The following is a 13215-nucleotide window of genomic DNA, read 5'->3' on the forward strand; positions in this document are numbered from 1 at the left end:
TATACCAGCCCTTTTGGAGGTAGGTAATATTATTCCAATTTGTAATTGTGGAGACCAGGCAATTAGTATGTAGCTGTATAACTAGTAAATATGGTAGCACATTCTAAAGTTTTGAACTTCACTGTGAAGCTTAGAAGTCATGGGTCCCTTCATTAATCAAATCTTCTATGATAAACTCCTCTAACATGTGTTTTAAAAATCCTTTTGGTTTCACAACTTTTTATGTATGTTTATTCCCACATATGTGAGTCGTTCTTCTCCTTACACATTTTCATACTTTTTGTTTCTCTTTGTTATTTGCCTCTACTATTTCTGGTCATACCACAGCATAACAAAAAGTAAGCCATGTCCCAGAAATGAGAAGGAAATTAAGATTTGAACCCCTTAGAAAACCTATTATAGAAAGGTAATTTATCATGACCTGTATCCTTGTTTGTAAATGAGGAATTTATTAATGATGACATAACCAAGTATAAAAGTACATAATAGAATTATCTTTCCTAAAATTGCAAAATCTAATTTATCTTAGTCTTCTGTGTTATTATTCAAATTATACAAAAACATTACATATTAATCTAGCCTGTATCTAACGAATCCCATTAAAAAATCAGTCCTGGAGATGAGAATATTAGTGTCACATTGCAGCTTTCTTTTGCAAAACAAGGAAAAGAATTTAGTGCATAGAATGCAGAGAATTCTAGCAAGATTTATTGACACCTATTTCCTTTTTATTGCCCAGGTTTGCCAGGACAAATATTTGAGCAGCTTAAAGTGTTACTAGTAGCAGCTACTTGGTAGCTGCCTCGGGCAAGGCAAATATCTAATCATAGCTTGAGCATCAGGTTTGGGCACGGAATTAGCCTATTATATAAAGTGAAACCATTGACTGAACATGGCTTTGCTATCAGCATCTCTCACTTGTTGACTGTATGCAACCTCAATGAGGCTACCCACCCTCTCTTGAAATATCTTGCTATAGTGTGTACACAATTTCTCAGGTAGGCAAACATAATAATTGTATTTTATAAAAATGGATGTAAAGTCCATCTTGAACCCCCTCCTTCTATCAGTGACTGAGAATTTAATCTTGTCAGTCTCCAGGTCAACTAGGTTGATTCAACATTCTCAGATATTTTACATTTATACTCAGGCTTCTGATCCTTGCGTTTTCTTCCTGTCGTGACATCTAAGTTCTGAAGGAACTTTATAGTGTTCAGGTGTTGGAGTAGGGGTAGGGTGGGCAAGGAACTCCTGGTTTACTACATTCTTTTGAGAGTACTTCCCCCTCCTCATCTTTGGATGTTGGCCTCTGTCCCTGCTGCATCTATTGCAGATGTTTCCCTTCAGGTACTTATCAGCAAGAAACTGACAATACAGTTCTGCATCTCTCTGGGATCCACAGAAAACTCAGGAATCATTCCCTCCAATGTCTAGCTATGCCACGTCATCACTCCTATATTGCTATCCCATATCACCGTGGCATCGAGCTCATAATCGTTTCCTATCTGAGTCTCAGATGGATAGTAGGACACAGTAGTCTCTATTTGTATTAGTTAAGAGGGGCTAGGTTATGCTGTGGTGATAAATGGTTCCCGAATCTCAATGGCTTAGAAGAATGAAGGTTTATTTCTCATTTGCATGTCCATCCTGGGTCAGCCCTGGTGTTCCTTCACACCATCTTCACTCCTAGATCCAGGCTGATGGAGCGGCCTCTATCTGGAATGGGGCTGACATCAGGGTGGAGGGAAAAGAGGATTGAGTAAACTTTGTGCTGGTTGGTAAAGCTCTCACATTATTGGCCAAAGCAAGTCCAATGGGCAAACCTGGCATCAACCGAGGCAGAGAAAAGTAATCCTTTCCTAAGGATGGGTAGCTTATATATTTTAAAAATAATATGATGTATCACACCACTTATCAGTTCCTAAACTCCAGGGAGGATCTATGGTTCTGTAATAACGTGGCCTGCAAAGTACGTGGCCTGCAAAGTAGTTAGGGGTTAGAAACCCCATGCTCATGGCTCTCAATGTTATTACTTCTCCAACTCAAATTCTCCTTCCCTGGTCAGGAAACCCCTATCTATTCTCCAAAGAAAGTGGTCTGGCTACTTATTTGCTCTCTTCTATTTGACTGCTTATGGACTAAAGAAGTTTATGTTTAGCTTCTTTCAGGGTTTAGCTCTTTGAAGCTCTAGAGATCCCACCTTTTATAAATGTTGGTGTTTCAGATGATTTTTTCTCTATGAGTTTAAGAAAACCTATTTAGGAATGTAGGAGCTGGAAATGGACTATTTTGGTTCTTCCTGTTTTGTTTTATTTTGTTTTTCCTTTAGAGATTTTTTTGCTTGTTCCGTATCTTTCCTTTAACAGATGCTCCCAGAAACAACAAATGTTCCAGTCTCAGTGGGCTGAGAAGCCACAGGAGTAACAAAGAAGGGTCGTAAAAGAAAACTTCAATTATCTCCAAATCTGATTTCACCACAGTTGTAAAGAAGGTGAAGTAGTTGCTAAACTAAAATGTGATTGGGTGGAATCTTTAGGCTGTTGTTATGCTGAGTGAATATCTGAGGCAAGTTTGCTTTCCTTGGTGGTGTGGATTATCATTTCCCATCCCATGATCTTCAGGTCTCATTGTAAATAATTTTTGTGAAAGACTTACAAAGCTAGGTTCCTATCTTATGCTTGGGATCTTCCCTTTGAGAAGTACAGTGCTTGTGTGTGGGAGCTCTAAGCCAATAGGTGTATTAAATCAGTCTCCAAGTAAATCCACAAGAAATTAGTATTAAAGAGAAAATGAGAAAAACAGAAAGCAAATCCTCTCATTTTTGGATTCTGGTTTCTTTGGGCCATTTAAAAGTTAAATCCTCAAATCTACAGGTGGCTGTACACATTTTTCTTTATTTATAATTATTCATGTTTGAAAAGAATTGTGCTCCACGTGGCTGTATTTATGTATAGGAGTTCATCCTTTTAAATATTTTTTAAAGTTTATATGGTAAATGTTATACATATTCATTGCAGAATATTTGGAAAATATAGAAAAGTACATAAAAATAAACATTACACATAATCTCATTTCCCCAAAATAACCATAGTTAAAATATAGGAATATCTATTTCCACTATTTTTTCTTTCATACAAACAAATGCATATTTTAAAAATTAAAAAAAAACAACAGTCTTCATTATATAGTTGTTATCCTGCTTTTAATAAAAGCTTAATACAAAATGTTGAATATATTCCTATGTCATTATATATTCTTTGAAAACATGATTTTTAAGGCTGCATAATATTCCATCCTATGGATTCATGATAATTTACTTGATCAATTTCTCATTATTGGACTTTCACGTTTTCAACCTTGCCCTTGTGTAAATAATACTGAGATGCTCATATTTGTACTAAAATCTTTGCCCCCTCCCATGGTATCTTTAGAATAACTTCCTAGATGTGAAATTACTGGTTCAAACAGTATGAACAATTTCAGAGTTCTTGAAGAAATCACAGTTCATCATACCCAAGATCTCATAAATTGTAAGATGCACCATTATTTTATGTAAAACAAAAAAAATGATGTCAATTAAACATAAATAAAGGTTTCTTATCACAAACCTTTTTATAGGTATTAGAAGATTTTCTGGGCTTAGTTTAAATTAAATAATCTTATTGTTACTAGGAATGTAGGAGCCGAAGAAATGGATTTTTTTGTTTTGTTTTATTTTTGTGTATTCATAAAGTCGAAGCAGAAACCCTGGTTAAGGTATTCACTCCTACAGCTTCCTCATCCTTCTGAATCGCTTCTTGGCTGAGTATGGTCAGTGAGTGCCAGCAGAAGCAGTAGTGATGCACCACATAACTTCAAGTGCAAGGACAGCAGTGACAGCCAGTCCCACAACTGCTGCCTGCCTGACAGTGATCGCAAAGCACGTCTCCGTTTCAGAGATATTAAAATGTGAAATAAACGTGCTTCTGGGAATTGGTGAAATATGCTCTATTACAAACTGCCCATCAAAACTGTTTTATCAGTTTGTACCCTCGCCAGCAGCACATAAAATGACCTATTTCCCTTAAACCTTAGTCACTATAACCAAAAACCTTTGCCATCTTGATAGGTGGCAGGTGAATTGTTCACATATCTGTCCCATTTTTTCGGCTTTGATGTTAATCTTTTGACTTCTAGGAGTTCTCTACATGCCTCTCAATAAGTAATGCAAAAAGATTGTTAATCTTTCACCCATTATATGTTGCAAATAGTCTCCTCCACTGATTTTGATTTTTTGTTTAAAATTGTGTGATTTTTAAATTATCTGCAGAAGTATCTAATTTGCATGCAGTCATTGAATATTTTCTTCTGTGAGTTCTTGTTCCAGCCTTTCCCTCCTCCTTCCCTTCCTCCCTCCCTCTCTCTCTTGCTTTCTTTCTCTTCCCTTTCCCCACCTCTTTCTTTCTTCATGGTTTATTCCCTATCAGCTACAGACAGCCTGAAACAGCTCTTCCCAAGGCCACTGTTGCTCCTTCTGTCATCATAATTCCTTTCCATAAAGCACTGCAGAATTCTCTTTTTTTCCTCTTACGGCAACAATGTTATAAAATCTTTGTGCCCCCGGGAACACAAAACACAGCAGTTTGTATATAGAGGCAAACCAGCAAATTTGATTGTTGAAAAAGTTTTGAACTACTTTCCAGTTAGTGACCTTAAAGGCGAGGATCAGGTTTCATTCGTTTCTGATGCTAATCTTTTTTTTTCACATGGGCAGGCACCAGGAATCGAACCTAGGTCTGGGGCATGGCAGGTGTCTGATGCTAATTTTTTTCCCATTTAAAAAAAAAATTATTTATTTATTAATTTAAAAAATTAAGAACAAACAAAAACACTAACATATCATTCCGTTCTACATATAATCAGTAATTCTCAATATCATCACATAGTTGCATATTCATCATTTCTTAGAACATTTGCATCAGTTCAGAAAAAGAAATAAAAAGACAACAGAAAAAGAAATAAAACGATAACAGAGAAAAAATAAGATTATACATACCATACCCCTTACCCCTCGCTTTCATTTATCACTAGTATTTCATCTAAATTTCTTTTAACATTTGTTCCCCCTATTATTTATTTTTATTTCATATGTTCTGCTTGTCTGTTGATAAGGTAGATAAAAGGAGCATCCGACACAAGGTTTTCACAATCACACAGTCACATTGTGAAAGCTATATCATCATTATTCAATCATCATCAAGAAACATAGCTATTGGAACACAGTTCTACATTTTCAGTTCCCTCCAGCCTCTCCATTACATCTTGACTAAAAGGTGATATCTATATAATGCATAAGAATAACCTCCAGGATAACCTCTCGACTTTGTTTGGAATCTCTCAGCCATTGACACTTTGTCTCATTTCACTCTCCCCCCTTTTGGTCCAGAAGGTCTGGTGCTAATTTTAATTTGGCTTTACTAATAAAAACATTTTGGTAGAGAAAAGAGACGCCCTCGATCTCAGATGTATGGAAGGTTCTGGTGGATAATTCTTGAACATTCTTCTAAAAACTAGGATTTGGGACTACATCTTTCTTATTAGTTTGTCCTTTGCATCTTGTCCCTTTTGTTCAGTTCCTGCCCATACCTATTCATAGCTGGGTGTTCTCTCTGCTTCTTTCCCTCTGCATCTGTTTTTCTATTCACTTTCATCCCTCCTCCTTCCACCTGACTCGTGTTTAAAAACCATCTAGTTAGAATTCTTTTTCCTTTTGTAACATAGCTCACCATGTCCCTTCTCCTTTCTCCTTTTTGATGACTCATAAATTAAAGGTAATCACATCACAGATTCCCTGCACTCCTTTGCAGTGTTTGACTTCAGGAAGTTCCCAAGTTACAACATAATGTATTTCCAAAGTTCCTTTGTTAGTAAGTTGTTTGGTACTTGGAACAAATTTTCCCTGCAGACGCTCTAAATAGTGTTTACATTTCCCAGTCCAGCCTACAACAACTCTCTTAGTCAATATACTTCAGATGTATTGAGGGATTTGCTAAGTAGTTGAGAATTTTTGGTCTTCACCAGGTGTGTTGTTTGAGTTGTGCCGTTTACTCCTCTAATCTTGCTCTCATATATCATATTCAAAGTTTCTGCTTGTTCCAGTAAACATATGATCTTACTTTAGTTTCAGCTTTGCAAGTTGCACCCTTTTCTAGACAGTTCATCTCCAAGACTCTGCAGCAATTATCTGAACAACCAGATGTGGCAGCCATAATTTATACATGTTGATCAAAATTTAGCCATAAACCTGTGTGAACGACTTAGACACACCAGGTTGTCATGCTCACGGGGTGGTGGCCACTGTGTAAGGAATATAACATTATGTAGACATTGTCTTCAGAGAGAGCAGACATTTTTTGATGGCAAGGGGGAAAATATTAGGACAGTATTGTTTCCTAGGGCATGGATTCTAGTCGGCACACAGAAGGGCCCATAAGAAAGTGGAAGGAAGGAAAGGAGCAATGGTAAAAGTCTACAGGAAGACATCTAACACACACTCTTAGGGTGCGCCGGAAGGGAAGATCATTCACCTCTCCGTATTTCTCTCCTTTGAGGTCAAAAGGGAAGCCCAATTTTTAGCCTCTCTGTGACCTATTTTTGTTTTGCAGAATTCAGAGAAAACAATATGTGACTATGTTTCACACCCCCCTCTATTTTTTTTTATTAGAGAAGTTGTGGGTTTACAGAACAATCATGCATAAAATACAGGATTCCCATATACCTATTATTAACCCTCGCAGTGGTGTGATACAGTTGTGATGTGAAAAATCGGAAAGCACATTTTTGTAATTGTCCATGATTTAACTTAGGATTCATTATTTGTGTAGTGCGGTTTCATGGATTTAAATTTTTATTATTATTCTATTACCATGTATAATAATATGCATCTTCCTTGTTACCCAAACTTGGGTCTGCGGAGGCTTTACATTTCAGCTACTGAAAAGCAAAATATCTAGGACTCTTTACCCTAGGAAGCCAGGAAGTTCTTACAAGACTTTTGTGTTGTTGCTGTCATTCTTCTTTGAAATAAAAGGGCCTTAGGACAGAGGTACTTGGATATCCGGGGCCTCTAGGGGCCCCCTGCATCCTCGGGAGTTTGGAGTCCGAGTTCTAGATCTTCGGGCAGCTGCTGCCAGGTAGCGAGCCTGCCTCCCACGGGTGGGTGGGTGTACACGGGCTGCGCTTCCCGCGGCCCCTTCAAACAAACCGCTCGGCAGCGAGCAGGGAGCCAGGGCAAGAGTGCGCTTCATGTCGGGGCTCCAGCTCCGCACGGCCCGTGGGCGCTACTGGTCCTTCAGTGTGCGGCCCCTCCTCCCGGCAGGCCGCCGGCGTGCGGTCGGGTCCCCGACAGGAGCGCGTCTGGGTCGGAGCTGCCCGGCCTCGGCTAGCACAATCATCTCTGCCCGCGGATCGGGACTTCGCCGGTGGGGGGCGCCCTCGCGTGGGAGCGGTCGACCGGCCCGGGCAGGGCGGGGCAGGGCGGGGCAGGGCGGGGACACGGTCCCTGCCACCCCCCCGCCGCCGGTCTTCACCTCCGCTCGACTCTCCTCCGGCTCCCGGCGCGGTGCGAGGCAGCAGGAGAGGAGGCGCCCGGCCTCCAGCGCGCCGCGTCCTCCGCTGCTCCTCCTCCGCTCCCGGCCGGAGCCCGGCGCCCCGCGCCCCGTCGCGCTCAGCCCCGAGGGCATGCGGCAGCTGCAGGGGCCCCCGGCTCCCGGGCTCCGCCGCGCGGGCTACCGTGAGCGGTGAGTGGAGCGCGGACCGTCCGGGGCCGCCGGCGGAGCGGGGAGCGCGTGGGGAGGTCCGGGCGCAAGGTGCTCTCGTGTCCCAGCCTCTGCACTTCGCGCTTGCCTGGCTTCCAGCCCTGGCCTCAAAGCCATCCCAAGCACCTGGGACGGGATCTCCTCCGAGTGGCGCGGGGATGGGGTGGGTGGGGGCCGTCCGTTTTTCGGTTTCTTGCTGTTTTCCAGGAGCAGAAAGCGATCAGAAAGCAAAACCTGCGTTCCGCCCGCCTCTGCCGCAGGGAGGTTGACCGCGGGGCAGGCTCCGCTTTGCTTTTGCGGAGGTGCTTCTTTTCAAACTTGCTTTTACAGCCCTTGAAGATAGTTGGAAAACGGGACTCTCCCGTATAGCCTAGGGATATAACATATTTCAGCCTCCAGTTATAGCCAGTATGATATGTCACTTGGGGAACAGCAACCAAATACTGGGGTCTAAAATTTTGGGAAATAGCTATTGTTTCTGTAGCTAGTAACCCCGTTGCGGGGTGTGCCGACTTAATGAAGGTCCCAGGAATCCCTCTTCCCCACGGGCAGACAAAAGTGCTTTGTTTTGTTGCAGTATTACTTTATTGCTTGCCCTGGACAAGTTGCAACTACCCAGCATTGGTTAGAAATCTCTCAAGCGTGTAATTTGAGGAGTGACTGTGAATATTGGAAACAATTTAGTCTTATTAAGGTAATCATTGAAAAGGCCCTCAAAAGCGTGTGTAAGTCAATTTTTAACAGGGTAATCTCCACGAAATGTTTCTCCCGTAATTTGTTAGTGTAATTGCAAGGCTCTTCTCTCTCTTCACTCATTTGCCACCCAGTGTATTACCTGGTCTTTGAATGTTACTTTAGAAGTAGAGGGCAGCTCAGCTTCTCACAGTCTCTACTTTTCTTTATTCAATTGGAGAATAAAGTCAATGTCAGTCACAAATAGACAGTCCCTTCATTCCAAATGCGTATTATTCCATGGACTGCATGAACTTTTGCATTCGTCAGGAGAGTTATTGGGTTTGCCAGTGAACTGTCTATCAGCAGTTGCTAACCTTATTTCCCATGAGACTTTGGATCTAATTCTGCGTGGTCTAAGTCCAGTGAGCAGAATATTTTCTCCTTTCACCCAGAAGTGATAGTTAGAAATGGGTACACAACCTTGGCTCTGTTAACACCATGCTTGTCTAAGCAAGCTGGGCAGTTCTTAAAAGACAGCAAGCAAATACTGCCAGTGAGGATTGTGCACATGGAGTAAACTTCACCATTTTGGCAATTTTTTCCTTGTTCTCTTTTTTGCCTTTGAATCTAAAACTCTGTAGCTTTGACTTGACAAAATCTGGCAGATACGTAAATTAATTATCAGGCTTTTTTATATCAGATCAAATCTCTTAATCTGGCTGTTTTATAGGATGTTTGAAAGAACAAATCTGCACAGGTTTTGTATGAATGAAAACTGAGATGCAAACATTGAAAGATATAATTTTTTTAATGCATTAGTCAGAATTTATTCTCTCTCTCTCATTTTTTTTTTTTCAGAAAATACACAAATGTGGAAGGGCAATGGCGCACATAGAATTTTAGCCAGGCAGCAACCAGGGCATGTGCTCTCTGAGACTGGCTAAAGCTGGCTGCTTCTTTTTACCCTAAGTTTCCCAGCTTCCTGCTGAGGAGTGACAATCTACCATTGCTTAAACCCAACCTCTTATTTTTCTGGGCTGGGATTAGGGGAGTCACTTTAATTTAGATAGGAATGACCATAGCTCAGGTTACCTATTAGCCATTCTCTTTGGAGTATACCTTAGTTCAAAATGCTTTCTGGCCTGTAATTATACCCAACAGAGTGGTTAAATCTGATTGCAAGCTTCTAAGTGGCAGAGACCAGGTCCAAGACATTATTAATGTGATATGAAGGGAAGAGCAGGGCTTTGCAGTCAGACCAGCCTTTGTTTTAATCCAGGTTTTGTGGCCTTGGGCACAGGGCTTAACTTCTCTAAGCCTTAATTTTCTTATCTGTAAAAAGGAAGATAATATCCACTTGGAAAGAGAAACACTTAGCAATGCTTCTGATATATAAGACATGCTTCTTAAATGCTGGTTGCCCCCTTTCTTTTCCTCCTTGATAAACATTAAATTAAAGTATTGGCATTTGTGTAAACATGGGCACAAGCGTATTTTGTTCTGGTGAGTGCAAAGATAGATTCCTAAGCTCTAGGTGATTTAGAGATGTTATGCACATTTTCCTTACTTGCTTTCCCCTTTCTTGGCCATAGTCCTTTTGCTCCATCATTCCTCCTAAAGGTACTGAGCCTTCTCCTCCCTGACCCTGCTGATCCTTACCTCTCATCCTGAATTCTGTATGTGTGGGGAGGAGTCTCTTAGAACTTACTCCTGTCCTGGATGGGGAAAGATAGTGGTGAGATGTGTACCTGAGTGCTGAGAGTTGGTGCTTTTACAATGCTGGGTCAGAGGGACGTTTGGAGTATAGGGGTTCAGGGTTCTAATCCCAGTCCTACTTTTGTGAGCTGTTATGAACTTGAATAAATCACTTGCCATCATGGAATCTGTTTTCTCATTTACACAGTGGGGAAAATCATTCTTTCTCTACCTACCTCCATGGATTTTTGATTGGTCCAATCAAATTATGTACCCTGTGAAGGGCCATATACGTTTTGGAAAGGGGCAGGGCCTCTGGGATGTGACACTCCAGGCAGTCTCTCTGAGCACTGGCTGTATGGGGCTGGAAGGATCTCTTTGTGGGTGCTGGATGTGCTAAGTGAATATTTTACTACCTACTCTCTACATCCCTCTCTCCTGCCCTCTGAGGTTCTTTTAGACTTCTGGAAAGAAAACTTGCCAAGGATGCTGCTTGGTGGGGAATAGGAGAGGAAATTAAATTTCTGCATTGAGATTACCTAACATTGTGTAATCAAAGGCATGAGACAAAGTTTTGAGGAAGTTTTAATGCCCCCTTAAAACTACCTGTGCTCTTGCCTCCTCTCTGTTCTTCATGAACGAAAACAAAGTAGCATCTCCCCAATGAGTCAGAAGGAGGGTAGGAGTTGCAATCATCTGACAGTGAATTGGAGGGCAACTTGCCTGCTCCTTCTTGCTAATTCAGATCTCTGAGGTTCACTTTGCCATGCATTAAACTGACTCAAGGCTTTCCCCCCCTAAAACAATTGAGCAAACTGTTTTCTTCAATCTGAAAGATCTGTTTTGCACTCTGACTCATCTGTTGAGCCATGAGAATAGCACCCAGTGGGAACAAGGTTCTGACATCCTGGGTGGTGTCTTTTCCCCCTCCCCCCTTCCATGCCTTCCTCCTTATTCCTCTTCCCTCTTCACCCCCTGCATTGGCCTCTGAAGTGTCTGACCCCTGACTCCTGCCCTTTCTGCCTACAGCCTTGAACTCCCCTTTGCCAGTGACCCCTGGCACCACCCTACTTGCCTGAACCTTAGTTTCCCTCCTCAGATGTGAACCATTCATACACTTTAGCCTGGGCCAGACTGGGTGTCACTCTGGGGAACAACACACCCAGTACAGCCTGCCCCACCCCTTCCTAAAGGTGTTAGTCAACCCCCCTAATTACTCCTCATCTAGTCCTATGTCTTCGATGTTCCCTGGGACCTTAGGCTGGAGGTCCTACCAGCCCTCGCCTTGACTCAGCCAAGTGAAGACCAAGTGGTGTCATCAGGGGATGGCTGGGCAGGCAGCAGGGCTGATTGGAGGCTCTTTAGCTCCTTCATGGGCTCCACCAGTCTGCCTCAAGGCCCTCCAAGCTAACATGACATCTAAATAAAAGCAGTGGGCTTGCTTTATAAATGCAACTTTAAGGCAACCTTCCTGGTCTCCCTTTTCAGCCAGGTTGCCCCAAAGCCCTTCCTCTAGAAATTCTGGAGCTGCCTTCAGCAGGCTGATAATGTGTAAGTCAAAGGTGAATGGTGGGGTTAGTCAGAAGTCTTCAGTCCTCAAGGAGAGCTAGAAATCCACACTTCAAGAGTCAAAGTCATTGGGAGTAACTACTTACTGAAACCTAAAGCAAGGGATCAGATGTAGAGCGCATCAGGAGAACCTCAGTTTGCCTCCTACCCTAGCTGATTTTTAAGTCAGTCCTTTGAATTGGGGTCCTTTCTTTGGAGTAAAACTATTTTGTTGGTCTGGCAAGGAGAAAATAAGTAAAATCTTTTTATATGTCCCAATGGCATTAATATCAAAATCTCAATATCCTCTCCCTCCCTCTCTTTTTCCCTTACTGTCCATCCATCCATCCATCCATCCATCCACCCATCCATCACTCTATCTGGCTTTTTTCCCTGAGACTTTTGAGAGCAAATTCTAGACATTTTCCACTTCCCTTAAATACTGCAATGTGTATTTTCTAAAAAAAAAAAATAATAATAGAAGCATGCTATCTATACAACCAGCAGACAACGCACCACATCACAAAATCAATAACATTGATTGAATTGATCATATCCAATTCCCAGAAATCCGTTCTTGTTTCAGCTATTTCCCAGATGTCTTTTCTTCCTGTCTGATCTAGGATCTGTGTTACATTTTAGTTGTCATGTCTCTTCTGAAATAGTTCCTCTGACTTACCCTGTCCCTAACGTCCTTGAGGTTGTAAAGAGGACAGGTCTTAGGTTCTGCAGGCTTACTGCCAACCTGGGCCTCTTGGATGTTTCCTTATAACCAGATCAGCTCATGATTCTTGGCATGAATACCACAGAAATGAAGCTGTGTATCAGGCAGTATGTGATGCCCACCCACTCAGGGGAATAGTAACTTCGATCACCTGGTATCTGCTAGGTTTCCACCTTAAATTCATAATTTTTCCTTTGAAATTTATTGGTATTTATGGGGAAGTATTCCAAGATTATGCTAATATCCTGTTCCTCATTAAACTTCTGCCTACAGCCTTACCATTCATTAATGACTTCTGCCTGCATCAGCCACCTTCTACGAAGGCTGCCAAATGGCCATCCTTTATTTCCATCACTCCTTCTTTGTATATTAGTTGGTGTTTAACCATCAGGAGGAACATTCTCTCACCCCCTTCATTTATATATTCATTTATATTAGTAAGTATTCATGGATTCCTTTAGTATTCAATAAACTGAAATCTGTTACTGTCATTCTTTATTTTGATGTTCAAATTGCCCTCGGTTTGGCCAAAGGGAGCTCCTTTGAACTGGTTCCTCTATCCTTTGACACATCCCTATCATTCACTGAGCACTTCTTTATTTTCTGGCATTGCAAGATGTCCCATGTTTATCTTGTATTTTCCCTGACCTAGTCCTCCCTTTTAATAGAGAATAGTATTTAGAAACCAATATATAGAAGTTTGGTGTGGTCACTCTTACTGGGTGCTTCTAGCCCCTCAGAGGACAGAGCTAGGAATATACATATATGTATGCACAC

At 41.7% G+C, this 13215-nt stretch overlaps 1 protein-coding gene across 1 annotated transcript in view; it reads left to right on the plus strand.

Moving 5' to 3' along the window:
* The first annotated feature begins 7679 nt into the window (after positions 1 to 7679).
* The window catches only part of LPAR3 (lysophosphatidic acid receptor 3), a 78360-nt gene continuing 72824 nt past the window's right edge, over positions 7680 to 13215 (plus strand). Inside the window, exon 1 of the mRNA XM_077119489.1 lies at positions 7680 to 7778. The gene's annotated coding sequence lies outside the window, so the exon portion shown is untranslated. The remainder of the gene's footprint in view (positions 7779 to 13215) is intronic.

Source organism: Tamandua tetradactyla, chromosome 11 (genome assembly GCF_023851605.1).
Source record: "Tamandua tetradactyla isolate mTamTet1 chromosome 11, mTamTet1.pri, whole genome shotgun sequence".
NCBI classification, from domain to species: Eukaryota; Metazoa; Chordata; class Mammalia; order Pilosa; family Myrmecophagidae; genus Tamandua; species Tamandua tetradactyla.